Here is a 25,199-nt window from a genome sequence, read left to right on the forward strand (position 1 = left end):
ACAACACACAGGGCCTGTCCTGCTCTGCTTTTAGCCCCGCTGTGGTGAGCCGGACCACGTCTGAGGATAAAAGGCTGCCAGAGTGTTTGGCTTGCAGGCGATTTACACGGACGTGAGGGTGATTCATTCAAGCTCTGCACAAACAGGCCTCTGTGTACATTTCACTGGTACCGGGCCTTTAAATCAACAGAGGGGAACGTATACACATGGGCACTGGGACCTACATTTTTCTCACTGACGCACAGCTGGCTGTCTCCCTCGCATGCATAGACTTCTTGACACCTAAAGACAGTTACACACACCCAAGGGTGACCACTTTGTCTCGCTGCTCTTTGACAAACACACACATATACCCAACTGTTTATGTCTGAGACTGGCTTCATGTCTGCGATTTGTCTCCACCTCCTCCGGCACTCCTGCTGTGCACTGATGCAATGGCACACAAGGGTGCTAATGATAGCATAGCTCTTCTAGTTCAAGCGGCATTATAAAGTGCTCATACCATAAAAAGGCCTTTTTGTTGCCCGGCCCTAATCCTCATCAAACCACCAACATATTTAACTTTTATTGAGCAAGAACTTGTAAACATCATATAAGCCCCTCTGATCCCAACTTTTTCCACTGCTTTGTCCAAGAAAATTTGCGATAAGGCTGGGGTTTTTTTTTTTAACGTCCTTCCTGCCTCCAAACACAAATTAAGAACAAACTTTTTTTTTGTTCTTAATTTGTAAAAAAAAAAAAAAATGTGTCACTTCTTCACTGCAAGCCTTTTTAAAATGAGACATGAAACAAGCACAATTTACACAGAGCTCTCACCTGCAGCAGAGAAGTGAAAGTATATGCTCATTTCACATCTCCACTTACGCATGCCTTACCTGCTAGATCATCAAGACTGCATCTGCATCTGTCGGGTATCACACCAAGATTCCAGCAGATACATTGACCCTATAGATATGTACACTTGAGTACATTGATATGATTGATTACAATGTGTTAGACAACACGGAGCATGTGTTTAGATCCTGAGTCTCTGATGACCTCATTTTGTATTGTCAGTACCTACAATGACTAATATTAAATCAAAGAGCTGTTCTTGGCAAAAACAGTTCAGTGATTATTTGACACTGCTGTGGCACTGCTGGGCAAGAGACATCAACCTCGTTTCCAGCCACTAGGTGTCATCCTCACCTTGTTCTGTTCTTGTCCTTGCATCTCTGCCTACAACACTCACAAGCAAGTGCTTCTATTTCTACACTCGACCGTAAGTATCTCAAGGAGAAAGAAAGACGGTGGTTATTCAAAGTGTAATAATCATGGAAGTGTAAAAAACTTTCTGGTGCAAATATAGCAAGACTTTGATATAAAGATGTAAACTCTGAAGTGGCAGTACGGACATTTTGTGGAACCTGCAGTTAGTCTTCCTCCTTTGTTCTGTTCCAAGAATAACTCCACTCATTCAAATACATGTGACTTGTTTTGTTCTCCTACCCAACAGATCACTTTAACAATCTATGTTCCAAAAAACATCACACACCACCACTCACTCGGGTCTGTCCTCTCACCTAGCCCTCTCTCTCTCCTCTGTGACAGCTGTGTCCAGAATGACAGATTTCAGGTCAGTCAGCCTGAGCTCAGAGGGTCTGTGAATCTGTCAGCTCCACAAGAGAGCATGCACGGGACTTAACGCCATACTTGGATGCTTACTGAGCTCCATCAAGAGCAAAATATTATCTTAGACAGCCCAAGCTGTGCTTTGTAGGTTTAGAAGTGTTTATAACAGAGCTGAGGATGGAAATGTTTAAAAGTCGAGGGTGTGTCATTGTTCTAGAAAGAAAACACTTTCTGGCATGTTTAGTTCCGTTAACAAGAAGTGATGAGGTCAGTTAGGCAGCCTGCAGGGTACTTTTTGTTTAAAAAGCTGCAACAATCTCCACCCTGTTAAGTCTTTGGGGCTCATTCTCAGTATCAAAACCATCCACGAAGCAACCTCACTTTTCTTCAACTTTTAGATGATTTCAAACTACAAGTGAGACAAAATAGAGCAGCACATCTAGATGATTAAATAATAAGAATCCTCTTAAAACAAGTTGACTTCTAGTATCAACATGTTGCCAGATGTATTAATTAACTTAAAGATTTCAGAGCTCTAGTGTACATTAAACACTTCAAAGCGTATATCCTGCAGCTGGTGCATTTTTCTTGAGTAAAACCTTTCTCACTTTATCCATCATGCAGAGAATTGCAGAAAGTGAGTGTGACTTATCATACTATACGTGGCCTGGGTGTGTGACCACTTTCCGCCTCACTCAACAGCCCTCCTGACAGCTATAGAGCCGTGCAGAAATGGACAGGCAGCGGTCATGGAGCAGTAGACCAGTTGTCACCAAAGTGACAGGCGACAGCTGAGTCCATACATCTGGACGCCCCGGGGACTCCACACCTCCACCCACCCTACGTTTCGAGCCAAGTTTTTTTTTTTTTTTTTTCAGCGTCAGAGAGAAATGAGGTTAATGTGGCTGCACGCGCAGGGAAAAGTGAAATCTTTGGAGACGTTGCTGCGTAAAGGCAAGACGGGAGGAATGAATTAGCGATAGTTTTTATGACTTTCTCATCTGACAGAAGAAGCCAATGACCTCATTAGAATTTAACTTCTTGAAATTGTGTTGTACAGTGACATTAGCTGTTTTTTTTCGCACATGAAAACACAAACAGTGAGGAGGCACTTTTCAGAATTCTTGTGCGTAAAGCTGTCTAAAACGTGAACATTAAGTTACAACAAAAAGGGACTGGCGAAGTGGCCAAAAAACACATGACTCAAACAATGTTTTAAATAATGCGTCCACTCACCCACAAAGCGTTTAGTCGCAGTTAACTGAGTATCCAGGTCCAATATTCCTGAAGTGAGAGAAGCGATTCACGCTGCTTCTCATTGGCATAAAATGAAAAAGTCCAAAGGGAGAACCACGCTGTGCCTCAAAGCTGAACCCAGAGCTGCTGCAAAGCGATAAGCTTTAAACTCCAGACCGTGGCTGCATTGGAGAGGAGCACTGCTCTGACTTCACACACTGTCACCACATCTCAGCTCAGCGGCGGCGCACGGTGCGCTGTGGTGCCCCTCTTGGCGGTCACAGTGAGATGACATTAGCGTTGCTCCCTGCCTATTGGCTTAAACAAGCAGCCTCCACCTATCCTGGAGAGACGGAGCAGTGTGGAGCACGTTGGACAAATGTCCCTGTGGGTTTAACTTGTGCTGCAGCTGGAGTTGAAGAAGAAATGTTTGTGTAGTTTAAGTGCTTGGAAAGTACTAAGTGACCTAATCTCCCTCTGTTGGCTTTACCTATACGCTGCCCTTACCTTTATATGAACTTTTATCTTTGTCTGGGTTACATGAACCAATAACTTTTCTAACATGTTCATGTTATTCTGCATGAAATATTAACTCGTTTACCTATCTCATGTCCGTCCATTAAAACCTGTGATGAGTTTGAACTTGTAATGAAATACACTGAAATATATATGGATGCCTCTATGTGACCATGTGCAACCATGAAGACTGATAACTGATTCATTCTTTATAACGATTTCTAAGAAAGGTATAGGTGTCAGAAGAAGCAAGTTACAGCCTGAACAAGCATTATTTACATTTTCCCTGGCAAAGATTCACAGCTAGTGATATGTTTAGCTGTTAAAAGAGATGTTTTTTATAGATATTTTTTTGGGGGGGGCTTCTGTCTTTATTTGGACAAGCACAGATGTAGATAGATAGAATATGCGTGTGTGTGTGTGTGGGGGGGGGGGGTGACACTAGGGACAGGATCTGGAGTTACACATATGACTGGCCTGATGAAAGCAGCCTGCATTGATGGAGCGTCTGCTCTCACAGCTGAGCTTAAGCAGTACACCAGAATGAACTTTTTTTTAGACATACAGGACAAAATCAGCATTAATATAAGACGTAACACTTTGTCCACAGGGGTTGTCATGGAACAATGTTCTCCTTTCCCCCTCCATCTTCACATGCATTGATAGACAAAGAGTAAGGCCATTTACCTGCTTTTTGTAAGTGTATTGAGGTAACGCTTGTTATGAATTGGCACTATACAAATAAAGATCGATTGATTGAAATTGTCACCCAATGTAGTAATACAATATTTTTTTGGCAAACCTATTTGTTCCTCTTAGAATCTTTTAAAATGTTTTATGTTCTCCCACAACGATTGTGTAACATTACCTCTATTTACAGTGACCATGAAAGGTAAGTCTATATGCAGAGGCTGAAAGAAGCCATTGCCAAGCTGTCTATTGAGTCAGTGTGTTCAACTAGCATCAACGATTTTAAAAGGTGGCCACAACCCAAAAATCAGGAGGAGCATAACACAATGGTAAAGATTCAGGTTCGGGCTTTGTACAAAACATGTCAGAGCTGGTTTTCTGTAGATTTCATTTTGCTTGCAGAATCAGCCCATGCAGTTAATTTACGGCATCATTGTGGTCCTAAATGCTCTACACAATGCCTGTGGGTCCTGCATCAGTCGCACAAATGACCTCAAGTGTTGACAGCCAAAATACAACCAAGATACAATTTTTGATTGGTGAACCTTTAAAGAGCTCCCTGACCTGATGTGACCCAGATAAGGACTTTTTCACTAACATGAAGAGTGACATGTCCTTAAACAACTCAACTGAATCAGGATCATTTGATGTATTTTAAGTCAGGATCTGGAATCCTTCTGCCTTCAAATCACAACAACGGTGCACATGAAACAGAAATGTGACAAATGCCCTTATTTGATTGCGTGCACTTTAACCTTTTTGGTTCTCTCTTCTTTGAGCAGACGATACATTTTTTGCTGACCTGGGTTATGACCCAGTGACCGTCACATAGAGTCGACTGTGTGAATTTATCTTAAGTAAGAACACATTTAGTCAGCCCAAACCTGTCAATCATGCTCTGCACAGACTCGGCAGAAAGCTACGGAACACATTTCAGTGCCAGATCTTATGTGGAACAGATGGATAATAGCTTCTTTTTGGTATCACACTTTACTGCAACAAATCGCTGTTCATCTTCTCTGTTCTAGCTAAAGATATGAAGAGATGTCATAGAACTTAAGCCAATCTTATTGGGGTGTCAGATAAGTCATCATTTCACCTAATATCGGACAGGTAATCAGTTACAATGAACTAACCATAAAAGATATGGTCTTTGATTGTGAATTTAGTTCATAATTCAAAACTGTATATAAAATAAGTTTCATTTCAACATCTAAAAGGAGGACAGTTAAATCGGAATAAGTTAAGTATGACTGTAGAAAAAAAAAAATCCTTCAGGTAGATACCATTTTAGACACAGATTATTCAGAGGAGCTCTTTTGCCTTGGTCCAAAATGTTTGACTGGTTGGACCTGAATGTTAAACCTCTCTAAATCACTTATCTTGTCTGTTTTCAGAGCTTATCTGCAGCTTATCTAATGAGATTTATGGTGTTGTCGGAAAAAAAACAAACTCCAAACCGCATTTCTTACGTGACTTTGGACAATAAAGATGCTTTGCATGCTTTCCAGCACTCCTCTTCAGTGTGGCACATGACACTTCATGAAGGTTTTCAAAGCATAACAACAAATCAGCTCAAATTACGATATAAGTCATTTTCTTCTTGCAGTGTTTTATATCGCACCATGTCTAGGTATACACTGAATTTACTCTTTTTGCAGTCCATTAGTAGTTTCTGTCTGCAGAGTATCTGACCTTCAATTGAAGCTCTCTTCTATTAATTATTAAAAGACACTTCCTTTCGTGAACCTACATGTTTAAAGCTTGGCAGAAACAGAAATGGAGCATTTTTCTAAGTCAGGCCACTTTCAGTTTTACAAGCTTGTGGGAATTCTACATTCAGCTTTAGTGAATCCCATTTGCATCTATATTTTATACTCAGAGAAGTGCAAATGCATCATGTTCAGTAGTAAATAGTGGTATACATTCAGGAACAAATGTGATACTGCTAGGAGTGTCTGATGTTTGGCTTAAGGTAATCAGTCTCAGTCTGTATTAAACTTCAAACCTCAAAACCGTGATCTAGTTGCATCCTGAGTTGCAATGTTGGTTAATGATATCTGTTGTTGATACGTGTTTGTGTGGTCTTAATGAAGTGGTAGCTCTGTCTTTCATGTTTGCTCTACTTTTTATTTGCGCTCCATGGTTACTTTGGCCCAGCATGAGGGCAAAATGAAGCTGCAGTGTGTGTTCACTTATTTTGCTGAGATGGTTCATTTGTTTTTCTACTTCCTGTAACCTACAGGGGTATTTGCATTTTGGAATATATCAGCGATAAAGAGATGTGTATGGAGAGGGTATCTGCCACAGGGACATTTGCCACACACAATTCTCCCTGAAATATGTGCTAATTGCTTGTGCTGGTACATTACTTCCCCAAAAAGAGAAAATCAGCTCACATTGAGGTGCATTCAAACAAAGTGGGAGGGGATTTTTTTGTGAAGAGATCTTGTTTCTTTGAGTTTACACAGGAAATCTCCAGTCCAAACAAAGGCAGGAAAACAAACAAACAAGTGATCGAGGCTGAGGCTGAAGGCTGAAGGCATAGGCGGGACCAGTCAACATAGCAGCTGGACCTCTTGACCAGTCACCTGGCTGCTGGCCATACTCAAACACTGGCAACCAATTAGGGACCACCGGTCATCCCCAGGCCCCAAAAGGACCAACTTTACTCAGTTTGTTGACACGATTTGTTGTTGGACAGCTTGCCATAGATTGACAAATGGGCTCTCATTACTAAAATAAACAAGCTAATGCAGAAGCTGGAGATAAGGCGAGTCTGTAGAATGCAACAAAGAAAAGCTGACAGAGACACCAGGGTCTGCACGATCTGCTTCGGTAACAATAGTCTATACTGGCATTTTGTTTGGCTTGGTGATCAAGTACTCTCTGAATACCAGACCTTTATAATTGATATCCTACACTTAAGCCTTTGTAAGCTGTTTGCTCAAGCTTCCCCAAAATAACTACACAACAGGCACTGAAACAAGAGAAGGCTTGTTTGCTCACGGGATGATAATTATGGAATTGTTACAGGGCAGAAGTAGAACCCCATTGTAGATATTAGCGTCCTGACATCTTCTGGTCCCACTCCTGTATCTCTACTGGGGTTGCTTGTAGTATAATTGATTGTCAACGGTCTACAGGCAAGGCGGAAGGTAGTTCAAGGGGATGCATTGACCATTTGGTAGATGCTTTCTTTGTCAGCACATTTGTGTGGAAAGGTAACATGCTTTCTCTGCCCACTCCTCGGATTGAAATTGAATCCCTTTGGACAGAAATCCGTTTAAGGCTCTGCCAAGAAAAAGCTATCCTCAGAATCCAGGTTTTCAAAGCCTGAAAACTGCCATTTCTCCATTCCAGTTTTGTATGATTGGGAAAGGTCCGTTTCCAATTGCCTCCAGCCTGTATGCTAAGCTAAGCTAACTGCCACACGGCTTCAGCTTCACTTTAACCTCACAGACATTGGAGTGGATTCAATTTTGACATCTAACTCTTGAACAAATATGTGAATAGGCCTATCACTTCTCCTTTCAGTTATACTCTCCACACAAGAACTAATTTTGGCTCACATTGGAGAGGCTCCCTTCAGCAGTTATTCAAAATTAATGTATTTTCCTGCTATTGTATCTACCATCTGCAATCGTACTTATACTTTTCGTCCCAACAGCCATTTATGATTGAGCATTATCCATAGCATGACAAGATTCAAATGCGGATTCAACTCCCCTGTAGCCATACATTTGCAACGATCTTTTGCCATGTACAATACTTACAGAGGAGCAATATTTTCAGCTGAAAATAAAAGTTGATATGACCAAATAATGTTGAAATAGCATGAATTGAGGGCAGAAAGGCAGAGTTGTATAGGACTAGTTGTCAACAAGATTGGGTGCCTCTATGTTTCATTTATTCATCCAAACTCGAGTCAAAGACTTGGCAGTTGAGGTACATCTGCATCTGAATAACATAACTTTGATCTTTGGCCAATTTGTGGACCTTTAGGTTGAGCAATTTCAGTCAGGAATGTGCATGTGCAGCTGGAAAGGCTGAGGGATTGCACCAGTTGATGTACACAATGCTCTCCCAGTCTCAGGTAGGTGGACTGAGGGAGGTTTGTAGGACTCTTGGCAGGACAACCAGGGAGCTGAGGGTAAGTCAAATACTGAGAGGCTTCAACTGAGGTGTGCCAACAAACACATCACATTCAAACACCTTATCTTCCCTGCTCCAATAGTCAGTCAGCATCTTTGTTCATGCAGATGAAGTTTCCCTGCTGATTTTTTCAGCGCCTTCAAAAGTTACGACTTAAAGATAGCCTGCCAAAGGATCAGACCCTTATGTTAGCTTGTTTCCTCTTCTTTTTTTCCATTTCTGTATCCTCCCTCTGCCTTCATTCTCATCCAAGGTATTGTAATGCTTCTGCTTTTAATTCCTCAGAGCTGGACTGATGCTCCATTAGGCATGCTGCATTCCGGCCCTCTGTTGCCTGTGAGATAGCACAGAGCACACGACCTGCACTACTATTAAGATTCCTTATGTTACCTCGATAAGGGACATATGAGGATCTCTGCTTTCTCTCTGCCTCATCTTTCTCTCTATAATGTCTTCCTTCCTTCCTCTTCTCCTGTGTCTTCTCTAAGTAGTCTTTACACTCCTGCTTTAGTTCATCTCTCTCCATGTCTGAGTTTTCGGACCTTGTCCAATCAGAACAAGCACACAGGCTCTGGTGTTTGGTTTCTGTATCACAGTTGGTGGCTCTTTAACGCTCAGCTTTTTTGGCACCTCATACTGCAATATACACCTCCTGAGGGATCACTCCTTCACCAGTTATACTCTTGTTAAAAGCACTTGGGAACTCACATTATGCTCCAGGCAATGTTTCATGTATGAATATAGTTACAGTTGCACTATTGCAACTCCAGGGCAAAAACTGATGAAGAAATTCTCACCTTTAAACATTCAACACAAGCTTGAGCATTGCTTCGGTCGCCTGGAAGCTATTTGTACAAATTCTTACTCTGGTGTATGTAATCCCTTTCCAGCATTATCCTCTCTTTACTTGGCAATGTGAACCATTTGCAAAAGGGCCAACCCGATGGATAGTATCTGTTTCCCTCATAACGGGCTGTACATCTTCAGCCGCAATCATGTGTGCTTTCAGCAGCACTAGGCTGTAATTTAATGTGTGCCTGTGGAATTCAGTGCCGGGTCATATTGCTTCAGTAAAATACCATCAACAGCTTTGTTCCGCCAGAAAAAAATACATTAACGAAATGAGGTCAGCCGCCCTTCTGAGCGACACTTTAGGTACAACACATTACTTTTTTACAGACTTCTTCGGGGCAGAAAAAGGCCAGATAACCAGATTTACAGCCCTGGTTCTAGTACCAGCACTAGCAAGTGAAGGTTCATGCATTTAACTTTGGCATTTGCACTGGGATTGCAGAATATGCTCTGATGAAAGGTGTCTTTCAATGCAAGGCTTTTTTTGTGTACTCGTAGATCTCTATCCAAAGGGTCATCACCAATACAATTCTGTCTACACCTCAAGACTCTCGGGCTGATGGAAAAATGTTTCTAGGGGGGTGGGAGGTGGTCTTGAAAAGGTAGTTTGTAGCTAGCAGCCACACAGAGGAATCTCTCCATTCCCTAAATTCCTTTGCAACCTGCTTCAGAGAAACGTGTAAATCGGAGATGCTTGTTGGTCCAGCCACAGATTTACTGCAACTCTGGAAAACTTTAAGCCTCTGTTCCGTACCCCTTTCTACAATAGCATAAACTCACTTGTCCCTCCCTCCCTCCCTCCTTCCAACCCTCTGTCCTGTGGAAATGCGCTATTGACAGATCTTTATCAGCAGCCCCATCCCTGCTCAGACTCGCTGTTTGTCTTTTGTTTTATTTCACCGACCAAGCGCTGAGGCAGGATGAGGGATTTGTGTGTGCTTCCCGCTGTTGCTCTACAGTCCCCATAATCTGAAACTGGTGTATCTGTGGCTGTGACAATTCTTTTCCACTCTATGAATGTTGGATGGTAATAACATGGGTCCGTGCCTGGGGGACAACACAGTGTGGTCAGGGTCGGCCACAGATGGTTGTGCCTGTGGAGGATATAAACAGCGGAAATGTCAAAACAACCCTTGGACACGTAAAGGCGGAGGGAACGAAACACTGAGAAAGTGAGACAAGAGGATGGTAGATAATGTGCCCAATGAGCAAGAGTTACAGACAGATGGGAACACAGAAGAAGAGTCAGCTAAATATAGACAACATTTAAGACATGTTTAACAGCCTGCTTGTCCTTCATGGTGTGATTATGTGCTGATGATGAATGGAAAGTATGTTGAGCAGTATATAAAACAGCAGCTAAGAGGTGTCACCTTTCCTCCCTCTGGGCTGGGGACAAACAGGCTGGATGAGTCTCTATGCAGGACCACTAAACTTAACTATGTTTACCACAAAGCATTCTAGACTTATTAAAGTTGGAAAGGATGTGAAGAACACAATGTGATAATCTAACTCAGCCATTATTATTGGCAACTACAGCACGACATATGTCAAGCCAACTGCCTTCAGTTTCTTTTGCCTGTCCTTTTTCCACCATCATGTTCGTTTATATCCCCTCACTAATTTTACCAAAGGGTTTCCCTATGGGAAATGAGACCTGACATGACACCAAATTGCCTCTCATAAACCAATTAAAGGACAGTTTTTTTCAATATTTTCTTCGCCTCCAGAGATCCTCTGTGCGTGGAACCTTCTTAAGCATTTGGAACAAAACTTAATGAGGTTTTTGTTTGGAGAATAGTCTCATCGGCTTGATTTTACATCAGAACCATAAAATACAAAACAACAATTTTACCTCTAATGCGTCTGCACTTTACATAATTCTCCAGTGCAGTTCTCTTATTTGATGATGCGAACGTGGTGTCCTTTATGAGCTTTTGGCAAGGAAAAACTGACGAGCAGATGCATGATTTGAAGGCAGCTGCCCAGAAAAGAGGCGAGTGACACATCCAATGGCATCAGCTTTCTGCCTTTCTTTAGCTTCTTTTTGCTTCGAATGTATTCACACTCAAGGTGGCATCAACTGTCTGACTGCCTGCATCTCTTCTCAGTTAGACAGTTTGCCTGTCAATCTTCACTTTGCTAATTAGACACAGTGTCTCTGTGAATGTCTGTCTGGTTTTGTTTGGGCGTTGTTGCTTCACAGAGCGGTCGGTATCCTTTTCTTACTTTGAATTTAATGAAGTGTGGACAACGAAAGAAAGCTGGACCATGTGCACGGCCTCTGTGCTTCTCCTAATGATCAAGCCATTACTATTGTCACAGCACATCATTACCATTTCCACTCTGTGATTTCTATTGTACACGGTGCTCATTAAAAGTGTCACAAGAGAGATTTCCCTTTTTAAGTCTGAAATAAGCCCAACATGGGCCTTTGAGGGACGGATTTGTCTAATTAGCCAAAGGAGGACTTTCCCCTGGGATCGACTTCTAAAAACACACACTTGACCTTTTAAAATTTGGGAAACAGCCACACACCTGTGTCAGGCAAGAGATTAACTTTCATCTGATATCCAAGAAAACAATCATTACCTTTGATCCTACATCTGTGTGTGTTTGTCTGTACAAATGTGTGTACACACACGCACACACACCTACACACACACACACACACACACTGAGTCAGGGGTCATGCTGGCCCATTAACAGCCAGTCTTCTGTGACGTGCAGAGACAAACACTATTATAATATTTATGACTCATTTTTGGAAGCTGTCGTGGGAAGAAAAATGAGATAAACGTGTTTTCAGGGGAAACGATTCGTGGATGATTGTGACAGAGGAAACAGTGATGGATTGTATGCATCTGATGAACTGCATCACTCAAATGCTGGATCTGGATTTCCTCACTGAATCTCACTTATAAACGGAAGCCTCTAACAAATTGATTCACTAAAAAGAATACAATGCATGATAACTTTCTTTCCTTCATAACCAGTTTGATTCAGAAATGGTTTGTGAATGTCTTTTATGAGACCTAATTTTTTGTGCTTTGTTGTTTTTTTCACATTGATGATGGATCATTTCTTCAGCTTTTTGTATTCATCAGAAATTGACAGTGCCAATTGCCAGCTCAACATATTAGTATGTAGTCGTAATATGATGCTGTTGGTATGCTTATTTTGTCACAAACCCCTGATAATTAGATTTGCAGTATACAGTATTTCATGTCAATAACAATAAAATAGGTCTTCATGATACAACAGAACAGATCCACCCCCAGAAAAAGTTTCTATGAGATATAAGACTGATGCTCAAATCAGTATGAAATCTCACTTCTTTTCTTAAGATTTTTTTAACCGTATGGACACCACTGCTGAGAAGAAGATATTGCAGCTTTCCAAAATCCTCAGCACAAAGCAGCAGTTTAGCTTATTAAGTGTGCATATTTCAGCTTGTTTAAGAAAGTAATTTTATGCAGATTACACAACACTGGGCCTGATCGGCATAGCGTGTCTCACAGAGGTTAGTCCTACTGTAGCTTTATAAAAGGTCTTTATGAATGTGAAACCCAGAATTTATTCCTCGACATTTATACGTTCAACAAAAGGCTATAATGCTGCTATCATCTTGTTCACCGCAGCAGCAGTTCTTTTAGAATGTGTCTTCCATCAGTTAACAGAAATCATACATGTGCTGTAGGGTATATTTGTTTTTCCAAAGTGCAGTTTTGTAGATTAAACCAACACAAATCTCTACACTTGAGTGTTTTAAAGCTCCTTATACAAAAACGGCAGCAGCCACTTGGAGATCAGTTTGAGGAGCTGTCAGAGGAACAAAAGGTATTGCCACTCAGGTTGTGTAGCAAAACATCTGTATATACACCTCCTGTCAACTACTCTCTTTCTCTTGTCCAAGTGCTTATCCATCATTTTAGCCCAATCCTCCTTTACTGTCTCCTGCATAATCAACTCGGTGTGGAGTGATCCGAGCACACAGTTGGGATCAACTGGCATTTAGGAAACTCTGTGCGCACACACACAAAACACTGTGACACACAAAACAACACCTACACACCCTCAGGTCAGTGAGGTGATGGGTAGAGTATCAGAGCTGTGTCCATCACTGAGGATATAGTCTGTCACCATCATAATGGGATGGGATTTAAAACTGTTCCTGCAAGAGTGAAAAACAACTTAGATGGAGGAGCCTCGTTTAAGTGTTCACATTTTCTGCAGGCACTTTTTTGATGAAGACAAATTATCCTTTTTTTGCCGGCACTGAAACAGCAATTGAGGTTGACAATGGGGCCGATCAGTCGAGTATGAAGATATAAATACAGGGTAAACTGGGAGCATAATTCATTGTCAGGGCCAGCATATTGTTCTGGGTTATATTAGGCAACGGTTTATTCCAGAGAGTGAGCACAAGCCAAGAGAGGATCATGCTGCAAAAAAATAACAGCCTTCAAAAATGCATCAAAAAATAATCACCTACTTTATGACTTGCGTGAAAGGAAGTCTTATTTTTAGACTCAGACTCAGTCCTTCACAATGTTCTTATTTAGCTCTTTTTTGAAGGCTCATGAAGTGAAGCAAAGCTAAATGTATACATTGTTTTATGTGATGTTGAAAGCTTCAAAGCTGCACTAATAAATCCTGTTAGAATAGAAATGGGTATCATGATATATAATGTGACATTTACTTATATTGCCAAATATAAGAACATACTGTTGAAGTATGAGAACAGCTGGCAGTTCGTCTCTCGGTTCATGGAATATTTTAATGTCCCTAAGGTTATTGTTTTGGTTTTATTGGCCACAACTTTTCTGTTTTGGTTCACTCATACTGCCCATATCTGCCTGTAAAAACTGTAGGTCTACAATACATTATACGTACAGTAATCTCTGCTTTCAGATTCAGTATATCAATGAAGAGATAGAGGACACAAGACCACTTTTTGGTAGTGGAAGTGTTCTGGTTTGTCTTTTGTAGTCTGAATGGTATCATCCACAAGCATTTCAGCAGTTATAAGCTACATGCTAAAAAATTGTGTAGCAAGTATTTTACTGCAATTCACTGTAATGCAATCCTAAAACCCGTCAACAGTCTGACAATGTCAGGATTACCTTTAAACAGATACCTGTGTGCAAGTGCAGCTGAGAACCCACTTTCACTTTTTTTTTGTTGGTACTTTACACCATTTCCATTTAATGCTTCTCAAGTTGCTTGTTGAACTGTAAACAAAGGCAATGTATGGGGAAAGAAAATCTTGGCGAGAAGACCTTTATTGCTTGCCTCTGGCTACATCAGAAGCCCTGAAAGTTGACTGGCACTCACAGAGGCATATATCAAACTTAGACAACAATCAATGGATTCTAAAATGACTTGCCCTGCAGCATAAAACAAAACAAGGTTAATGGCTTGCTAAGATATGCATAGAATAGCTAAAGAGACATTTGTACTGCTCTATTATTTTGGCTAATTATCCACAGATCCCAGATTCTTCTGACACAGACTCATTACAGTGATATTGTATTGTGTGCTAAACATTAGGCTACAAGAACGTTAAAGCTAATATGAACAGGTTTTTATGTTTACCCTTCGGACAGCTAACCTCGAGTGAACATTACACTACATCACCAGAGGAAAATGAGCCTTGTTCTAGTCTGTTATTATGGTAATACCGCAGTACAATGCCAGACAGATGTCACTGTGAGTGAGACAAGGCTATGATGAGTGGACTGCAGCAGTGTCATGAGTGGCATTGTTTAAGAGACATGACTCACTCTCAGACTGTTTCCTCGCAGTTACCAACTGACTGGCCAAACAGAAGATGTCAGCAACATATTTATTGGCTGGAGGGCAGAGGAGTGTGTGTGTGTGTGTGTGTGTGTGTGTGTGTGTGCATGTGTGTGAATCTGAGATAGAAAACAAAAGACAAAGGAGAAACAAGGTGATTGTGAATGAAGTGAATACTGTCACTATTTGCTGAATCTACCTCATGACTAGACTGATAAGTTAAAGCTCTACCAACACCATATTGTGGAGCGATATCAATCCTCCCAAGAAATCTGTGGTTGCCCACAATGAAATACAGAACACAAATCAAAAGTAATGTGTCATAAAGCCAAATTGGAAGCACAACGAGGTCTGACAGTCTGTTCAAATTTATGTCAGGGTCATGCTCTAAGGATTTACACCCTTTTTCCTGAGCACAAACCACAGCTGAAATAACCCAAAAATGGTCAAATACCTCAAGCAGTAAGTAACTTCAAGTGGTGCAAGACGGTAAAAAGAATGACATGTAAAATGCTCTTTGAAAAAGATAGAAGGGCTTAATTTGTGTCGGTTAGCAGGCTGTCATAATAATCAAGTAATCACTAACATTATAGAGACATAACAAAAATAGGTGTTATGTTCTGTTTTGCTGGAGGAGGGAATACAGTGGCTGACACTCGTTTCATTATGGTCTGTGTCAGAGCCCAATGCCTGTCCACCAGCTGTGTTCATACGATCCACACCCTCAGCCTGTGTCTGGAAGCTTTGACCTGAGCTTTGATGCTGCTGGTGGGGGTGGGGGTGGGAGGGGGTTGAGTTTGTTTGGGTCAGCTCAAGCTTTCCCTCTCCATGCTACAGTAACTTCTGCTTCTGACATGTGAAGACCCTGGGACCATCCATCCTCCCTCTGACAGCTCAGCTGCTCTCGCAGACAGCGATGGGCAGATTTGGTGTGAACTTTGGCTTTATCATTTAGAAATGTCTGTAATGTCTTTCTAAAAAGGAATACAACACTGTGTTCTCCTGTGTTTCCTGTAACTTTAGCTGATTAAGCATTGGTGCATATGCTGGCCTCTGTTTGATAAAATAGGCTATGTTTGGAGTGAATAATGAAAAAAAAAGCTTGCATGAGGTATAGTCATACTTAAACAATGCAGGAAAAAAAGCATCACAGTTGACACTACAGTTATTATTATGCAAAAATACTGTCGGACAGACATTTTGCAATACCGTTTGTACATTGAAGTAAACTCATGAGACTGTTTTAGTTACTTTGCTGAGTTATTTAAGCGATGCATTTTCAGCAAATAATAGTAATAAAAAAATTCATTAACATGGAAATTCGATATGTCAAGGTTTTTGCTTCCATATCACACAGATCCTACCTCAGAGAGTGCCAAGAGAGAGAATGAGTCATTCCTAGCGTTCGGTGACATTTGAGTCCCCATGACATATTATGGTGTATTTTGTTTAAAACTGGGTCAATACTCTTTTTGAAACGTTTTTCTTCAAGTATAAATCTTACTCTACCATAGAAAAAAAGGATATATCCTCAGAATTGATTGTTTTAAATTAAATGTTCTCATGTTAGTGAAGGGCAGGTTAAAATGCCATGTCCCCAGTCATGTTTACGCAACTAAAATTGCATAAATATGGCATAAATATAAAAAAAAATTGAGATTTCTTTTTATTGGTATATAGTCTTTTTTTAAATGTTGCTCATCATATAATAGTTTTTGTCATTTATATAATTTTAATGCATAAAATCATTAAAAGACACTGTGTCCCTGAATTGACTGTCCACCCTGTTACTCTGGTGAGAGTCCCTTTGGACGAGCCCCCTAAATGTTCCCATGGTAACAGAACTCTTAGGCTATGCTCTCAAGAAGTGATACATTTTTGGAGGGAAACATCAACAAGAAGCCCAGTGAGTATCACTCTTTTATCAACCTTTTTTTCAATGTTTTAGAATTGTTTATAGATGTGGTAAAGCATAACATGTCCACTCTGTTACCCTTATATTTAGTGGAAAACAGTATTTTTTTGTGGTATTGAAAATATTGCTGATAAATATGTACAAAATACTCCTTAATGGTCGTTTTGTATTAGGTTGTTTTCCTTCATAGGGGTAGAAATGGCTAGGTTTAGGATAAAATGTCCCCCCTGTTACCGTCCACCCTGTTACTGTTATGATCAGTAACAGGGTGGACACGGTGAATGAATTTGTGTTTACAGCATGTTTTGACATTTGTTATAAGTGTATTATGTATTATCTATTATAATCATTATTTAAAAATCAATTATTTAAATCAGTATACATGTATTTGTTAGAAAAATGGCACCAATGTCTGCTGCGGAAAAGCAGCAGCGTTACAGGGCACGTCGTGATGCAGACCCTGTGAAAAGGTTAAATTACCTCAAAACAGAGAGGGAGAAATGGAGAAGGGACAGGGAGGAAGGAAGGAAAAAGAAAATATCAGAACAAATGCCTTATCAAGGAGCCACTACCTCTGAATAAGAGGTCATTCAAGCTTGAGAAGAAACTATGGAGTTTCTTAGAAAAGAATCTTGGGATCTGGTTAGGAAAATAGTTTGCGTTTCCTCAAACATCTGTTGGTTAGTAACAGTAATTTTTTTTCCTATGTTGTTTAATGGGTAGGGAGTAAATATGAAGTTTGAGGTGGAAAGGTTCCTGTTTTGGTCAGGCGGTGGGGTAGATGAATTGTATTTCTTTAATAATAGGAACTTATTTGGTAATTTTGTTTATTTGTTAAGATCCCCAGTAGCTTCTGTGTTAAACAGTAGCTACTCTTCCTGGGGTCTCCATATTTTCATTGACAATATTTCATTAAATGGTGCATGTGTGTGTGTGTGTCCACCCTGTTACCCATGTGTTTTTGGGATATTAATAAAATAAAATACAACAATATGATGTTTATCTTTGTGGTTATTTGCAGGGAATAAATTGGTGAAATACAATCAATTAAAACATTTTTCAAATTCCATCAAACTTCCTTTTATTTCTAAAAGACATATGTAAGAATTACGTTTTACGTCAAGCTATAACAGCTTTTTCAAGATAAAGCTTGTTCAAGAAGAAAAATGTTACAATGCTTTTCCAGTGTAAAGAAAGGGACATTTGAGCTTTAAGAAAATGTAATTAAGAATATGACTGGGTTTTCAAAACAATACGTAATAGAGATGATAATGTCTGGTAACAGGGTGGACATTTGACCTCTGTCACACGGAAAGAATCTATCTAAAATTAATAGATTATAATATCCTGAGCTGGACTAATATCATTTTCTGATAGTTTATAAAGCCCTCCTTCAGATCAAATGTTGAAATCATGAACATTTTGACATTTTTTTTTGAAAAGGTATCGAGCTGAAATGGCACCGAATAGCAGGAATGACTCGAATGCAAGAAAAACATATCTGAAATAAGAGAGATGTTGCAGTGCAGATGGTGTGTCTTAATAGACGTGTGCTCAGCGAGCTGTGATAAGGGACCATGTCTGCTTTAAGCAGGGAGAACAAGCAATCCCTGCTCAGGGGGTCTGCGCAGCATCTGCAGGCAGACATTTATAGATGACTACGAGAACTACGCTGACAAATTGAATGCCACCGATGAGTAATGGCGAGAGACTTATGAAAGAGAGATTGTCACAAAAAAACTACAGACTCAATTGTTCCCAAATGCAGTGGTGCATGAGCACAATAATGGAGAAGGGAAGTACCATAAAGACTGAATGCAAAATGTATTCTACTTTGCAGCAATTTGTAAAAGGGGGGGAGGGTCTTTTGGTGCTGCAGCCCAAAAAGGTTTATTGAAGAAAAGCAGCCGTGTTATAAATAAAAAAAAGTTAAGGTTACACATTCATTGAGACTAACAAAATGTCATTAGTAATGATTGGCACTCTGGTCAAAGGTGTTTTATCCTTTACATTGCAGATGACCAAAAACTCTGATCAAATGATTTTGTTTTTGGGTGACAGCCAGAAATGAATAAAGTGTTTGCCACAACAGAAGTCAATAATTGACTGATGATGTGTTCACAACATGTTTCTTTTGCCTCTTAGAAGCTTAAAAAACAGATATGGTGGCACACCTTTTTAAGAAATCTACTATTTGTATCATGCTCAGCCAAGAAAAAGTCCAGGACATGACTGCATCTTTCCATTATTATTAAACAAAGACAGGTGAGCGTTTTCCCTATGCTTTCTCTTCCCACCACTACCAGCTTTGACCCTTCTCAAACAACTGGATACTCACATGCCTTCAGACTATGGTCAAATATATTTTTATTTCCACTGCACTATAGTGCAGACTTGCCCTGGTCATGCAATAACTAAACTTATATGGAAGATTTTCCCCTTTATAGTGTTTGATAGAAATCTTTCAGCGTCCATGTAAACTATGTAAACAGAACCCTGTGCCTGTGAATGGGCATAATGTATTTTAAATCCAATCTCTCCTCACACAGGGATCTGGGGAAACTGCATTAATAACGGCAAAGACGCAGTGGACCCTGTTCAGCTTGCCTTCAAGGGAACACCATAATAAACTTGAAGTCAAATAGGTGCTAGTAATAGCTCTGTGTTCCCTCACACCTTTTCCCCAGACTGGGGATGTTGCAGCTAAAAACTTAGTGAGGGATTGAGTCATATGGTTTCACTTTGAGGAATATACTTTCCTACATGGTCCCTGAAAAGCTCGTGTTTCCATTTTTGTAGGTGTGGTCTTCTATTTAGGTCACAACAGAACTCAGAGGAGAGGAATTCCCAGTGTATCTAGGTGAGGGAGGGAATGAGCTGCTCAGTGATTGAAATAGAGCGAGTTAACTTGCTTCAGATGAAGGCACAGCTTTTATCAGTCCATTTTAGGAACAAGGAGGTATATAGCTATGTAAATGATGATAACAAGAAACAGAAGGAACAGCTTTTATATATCTGTGGAATAAGAGGATGATTTTCAGAGTGAGAAATAAGTCAAATCTGTTTCAGAGCCTTGATTATCCACATAAAAGAAAGAACCATACATCTTCAGCTCTTCATCAGGATATCATAAGCTGCATGCCAAACACTTTTTCATCTGTGCAGAAAAATGCTCATGTGGAGGATGAGGGTGGGGTATCCGTGAGTTAAGGCCAGGCAGTATGCTTGCGGTCCAGCCAGAGCTCCCACTCATACCCCAGGACAGCTTTCTCTCAGGAAGAAAGAGGATGCTTTATGGCCTCGCAGTCCTTAGGGGTTTTGGCCAGTCATGCAGCAGCACTGTTTTTTATTCCAGACAGCCAAATCAAGGGAAACAAATTGAAGAGATGGGGAAGAGAAAGCGGTCTCATTAAATGAAAAGTTGGTTTCATAATGCCCCAGGCTTAATGTAAATGGACATGTGGTATGTAGCAGTAGCTTGTGGCTGATATGCTCTTATCTGGTCCTCATGTGGCAAAAAAAAAAAAGTAGAAGAAGGGGGTTGAAGGAATTCATGACTTCATTCAATAGGAATGAAGGATATTTCAGTTTTAAATGTGTCATCATCAGACCTTCACATTGATGGGATGCTTTCCAAACCACTAAAATATCAGCAGATGTGAAAAATGGTGAAAAAGTTCAAATCCACCTTTTAGCTTCACAGTAAACAGTTTTTATGTCAGACCCTATAAGTTGGTTTACTTCAACTGTTACATCCATAGACTGTTCAAGACATGGATAGTCTTAGGGACATGGCACATTGGTTTCTAAAGCGTTGTTTTGTAGTCCAATAATGGCAGTTGAAATTTTGGAAATGAAACAGTTGAAGAGGTTGAGTTAATTACAGCAGGCCTGAAGTCTCCTGACGAACAACTACAACATACTGTCATTATATGAACGTAGCCCGCCACTAATTATGCAGACAGTAAACTTTCACTCGGAGTCCTGCATTGACGTGCTCTTCTGGTGTTGATTAAGAAGAAGGGCCAAGTTTGCATGTTGTGTGTACAAGGTGCAACAAAGCATTTGTACTGACTCAATCTTTAACAGGACATACAACAACTTCATTGGAGCAATGCATAACCAGCACAAGCATGTGGATGTTAACCTGCAGATGCTGTGATCCCATTTTAGCCATGTTAAATACATTTTGCTTAATTTTGCCTCTTTTCTCAGTATATTTGTACCTTTAGACTGTTGCCAACTAGTCTGAATTTAAATTTGTTTAACAATGAACTCATCACATTTTAGAATGGTGAGGTCTAAATCTTTGAAAGTATCTTAATATTCATTTGAATGTAGAGGACTAAAATATAGAAAGAAGAACAAAGAATTATTTAATCGAATCACAAGTATAGTATTTAAAGTACATAGCTTAAAAGGCTGGTTTCACATTTGGCCTCCTATTCCCTTTCACAAGTTTTGAGCAACATTAACAGTTTTCTGGGCTGTTTTTGCATGAGCAGACACTTTTCTGTTTGTATGCGTGTGCTTCTGTCTGTTGGATCCGGTAGTGGATTAGGTCTGGTCTCTGGCTCTCGTCAGCACATGCCGGACACGGCTCTCTGAGGCCCTGCATTCATTCCATGTTGTTTTCATTCCCCCACCTTCTCTAGGTGAGCAAAAATGTTTTCTCAAGTCTTTGCATTCCTCCAAAAAAAGTGCTAGCATTTGCTTTTACACACATCTGGACTGTAGCCTTTCATTTGATACCTAAGATTTTTCAATTATGCTGCACAGCCCTAAAAACACACGCCTTTCTTCTTTGCTTGTCCTGTTCTGGCAGACCGGACAAGCAAAAACAAACTTTGGATTGAGATACTGTACATCTACATTTATGTTGGCAATTAGTACTGCTGACAAACGCTGTATGAACATACATTTTTACTCACAGAGAGGCCCTTTAACTCTTTTAGCACTGTAAACTAGAGCAGGAAATATCAAGACCTGTAATTACAGTCCGATACAGAAGGTAAGGAAGTGAACCAACATTCCTGATCAGAGCCCAACTTGAATGGAAGACACATGAGACTTCCTTTTGGTACACATTCAGTTATTAGCTTTTCATTAGGCAGCTCTCCGACTGATTTAATGTTCTATGAAATAAAACATTTCAGAGAGGATCCAAAAAAAAATTTCTAGATTTTTGTGCAAACAACCGGAGGACAGGTTTTTTAATATCTGTTTTCATTATAAAGCTAACCAAACACTGACTACAAACACACACATCATGGTTTGATTCAGATGACTTTGACTGACATTCTGGCACATTCGTGCATCCAAAAGAAGCAGTTGGCATGCTCTGGCGCATCCTGAGTTTGTCCAGGAGCTCTGCAGATGATCTGAACGGAATATGTTCTGTCAACACGCTTTCTGGACTCAGACTTTGCCAGACACACAATTAATATCACACATTCATGGGTTGGATGCCAAATTTACTACATTAATTTATTGGAAATGTTTGTGTTGCATTTGTCTCTTTTGTGTGTGTTGATTCCGATAGCATATTTTGATGTCTTTGTACAAATGGATACGCGATACTGCTGGATTACCTTCAATACAGATTTTGAATTATTACCCACATCACTTCAACCATTTTACTTGTTGTTTCATTTGTTTGCTGACAACCTCTAAACACAAGTACAGAAAAAGTCATACATTTCTTCGGATGGGACTGTTTTGTCATGTGTTTGTGTAATACAATCATATTTACTGAATGATTTTATGATGTCTGGTGCGATAAAAGGGTAAAATGCCTCTCCATATCTCATTGCCAAAAGTATGCATCGCTGATCTCTTAGTAAGGTAGTTGCCCCTATGAAACCCCGGATATCACTGACAACCTCATACCAGAGAGATGTGCTGTACTGACGCAGAGCTGAGATTCTAGCACCACACAGACAGCCCTAAACAGTGCCGGCTTTCATAACAACGCTGGCTGTTTCGTTTCCTCTCACTGATGGTGTGATTTGTGGATGAGTTGAGAAACTCTCTAATGTCACAGCAGCAGCAGGTTACCTGAGGCCATGACTGTAACATTGACATTAGTGCTGAAATTAAATGAAAAATGTCTTCCTTCTCAACTCTTGTCTTTAAATTTCTATTTTCAACCCAACCTTGAGCCTGGTAAATCTCACAGAACCCCAAGAAGTCCAGTGTGGAGACGTAAAATACATTTTCCTCTTGTAGGATCTTGATACCATTCACAGCTTAGTTTCCAGCGGAAATGTGCTGGCATAGTTTTTGCAGGAATATTGGCCTTTAAGCAGGAGGCCCGGGTTGCTTTGTTGTGGTGGGAAGCAGCACTGATATCTCAACAGAGATCTCTGTCACATGGATTTAAGACAGCAGGAAAAGCCAACAAGAGAGGCTTTCACATAAAATCCCCTCAACCGGTTGATACTGTATGATCACACTTCTATGCCTTACCCGGCGGAAACAGATCCTATCTTTCCTTATCATGGGGTAACTTAACCCCAGAATTGTTTCATGTTTGAAAAGGCAACAGTGACTCGTATTATTACATCATGTGAGCAGATAAATACATAGTAGATAGTTTAATTAAAAGCTAAAATCTTAAGTCATAAACCAGAAACAGGCAGTAATTTAAAAAAACTCTCCTAAAGTTTTTGGCACAAAATAAATAGTCAAATCAAGCATAGAAAGACAAACTACCTCGCACTTTCACAAGGCGACATATCAAACACAGACTTGGCTCCATGATTTGGACAAACTGTTGAAAACAAGCTGAAGGCCACAGCTCCGGCTCAGAATAAAAGGGAAAATGATTAGTACCGCGCAGACATTGGACTGCATGTGATGGACTGTTTAGTGCCAAGAACAGCAAGTCAGCTGAGGGAACAAGATCATTCTGTCACTCTCCAAATGAGTCCTCTGCTCTTTTGGAACAAGCAATTTACTGCCTGAGTTTAATTAGGAATAAATTGATTTTAAGTTTTATGTGGTCGATGATCACAGTACAGTATTCATAGAAAAGGTCACTGGAAGAGAGGCCGTGCTGAAGATATTCTTGCATAAAATATGAATGTACTTTGTCCGTTAATAATTTTTGATGATCATTTAGCTTGAGAAGGTTCAGTTTTGAATGCAAAAAAGAAAAGTTTGCCTCTCTATTGAATGATTCTAAAGTCTAAACAATGTTAAACAGGTGAAGCCCAACTTTATTTCTTCACCAAGTCTTTCTGGTCCTGACTCACAGTCTATGGGCACAGAAACTGATGTTTCCCCCTCGGCCCTTGAGGCGTTTGCCTGTATCCTGACCAGTCGTGGAGGGTCTGCCCTGAAAGCCACAAGGTTCAGCACTCAGTGAGAACAGTCCCAAGGAGTCAAGGGTCAAAAGCCCAGGGCCAGGCCACAGCCTCAGCAGCTGACAGTTATGCTTAAAGATCATACTCAGCAAGCTGATTTGTGAGGTTTACATAGAGTATGGGCGGGATTGTCAAACAAAGCTGTTTATGGCCTGAGTGTTTACCTGAGTCCTGCCCCTGGAATATAATTTACAGCCTATTATTCTAAAAGAACGGCACACAGGATATTTAACAGCAATGACAGGAAGCTTTGAGTCACTAAGTCAGAGCAAGCAAGAAAAACCTGCGACTAGATGACAAATACAGCTTTATGAGAATTCAGGATCAATCTCCAGTCCATTAAAGGTTTTCATACAGTGCAGTAAAGCTTTAACACTTTTAAACTAGCTATAGTGTAAAGCTAATTATCTTTTAAAGAGGGACCACAACAACAAAGTGGCCCATTGCAAATCTTGTCAAGGCTTTTTAAAGCGTGTTCTCATAACGCCTGCTGACCCTGGGGTAGAGTAAACATTCCATTTGGCCTTCATGACTTGCCAGTAATTACCCAGACTGCCCTAGGGCCTTGATCACTGCCTGGCTGGCTAACTGGCCAACTGTTTTTTACTAGTTAACAGACATACAAAGAAACATGCTTGCATTTCCTAACAGGTTTAACCCACATTAATGAATCAGTGTATTCAAGAGGGGCTTGTAAACTCACCTTCATAAATGTCAGACTCAAAGCGAAGGGACTCCTTCTATAGGAAATCAGCCTCAACGTGATTTAATGAATATGTTGAGCTTTTTCCATTCATGGTAATTCAACTTTACACAAGAAACATTTTTAGCTTCTTGGATATTTTCAAAAAGCGGTGTTGATCTCTGAATTCTGCTCCAGTTTCATTACTCTATGCAGGTCCTGACACTGGTTTGACACACTGATATGTGCTCACACACATTTTCATGCACACACTTACACATAAACACAGGTCTGATTGTCCCCTGTTCGGCTCCGCTCCCTCATTATCTGTGTAACTGCATGTCTGAGTCCTGCAGCTCAGTGGCTGAGCCAAGTC

At 40.3% G+C, this 25,199-nt stretch overlaps 1 protein-coding gene across 5 annotated transcripts in view; it reads right to left on the reverse strand.

Annotated features, from left to right (window-relative positions):
• Positions 1–25,199, reverse strand: part of prickle1a (prickle homolog 1a) — a 78,629-nt gene that overhangs the window by 21,419 nt on the left and 32,011 nt on the right. The window contains exon 1 of one of the 5 annotated variants that reach the window (XM_079346854.1): positions 2,848–3,100. The exons of the other annotated variants lie outside the window; for them this stretch is intronic. The gene's annotated coding sequence lies outside the window, so the exon portion shown is untranslated. Of the gene's footprint in view, positions 1–2,847; positions 3,101–25,199 lie in introns of those variants that run through there. 5 annotated transcript variants of the gene reach the window in all.

Source organism: Symphodus melops (genome assembly GCF_947650265.1).
Source record: "Symphodus melops genome assembly, chromosome: 6".
NCBI classification, from domain to species: Eukaryota; Metazoa; Chordata; class Actinopteri; order Labriformes; family Labridae; genus Symphodus; species Symphodus melops.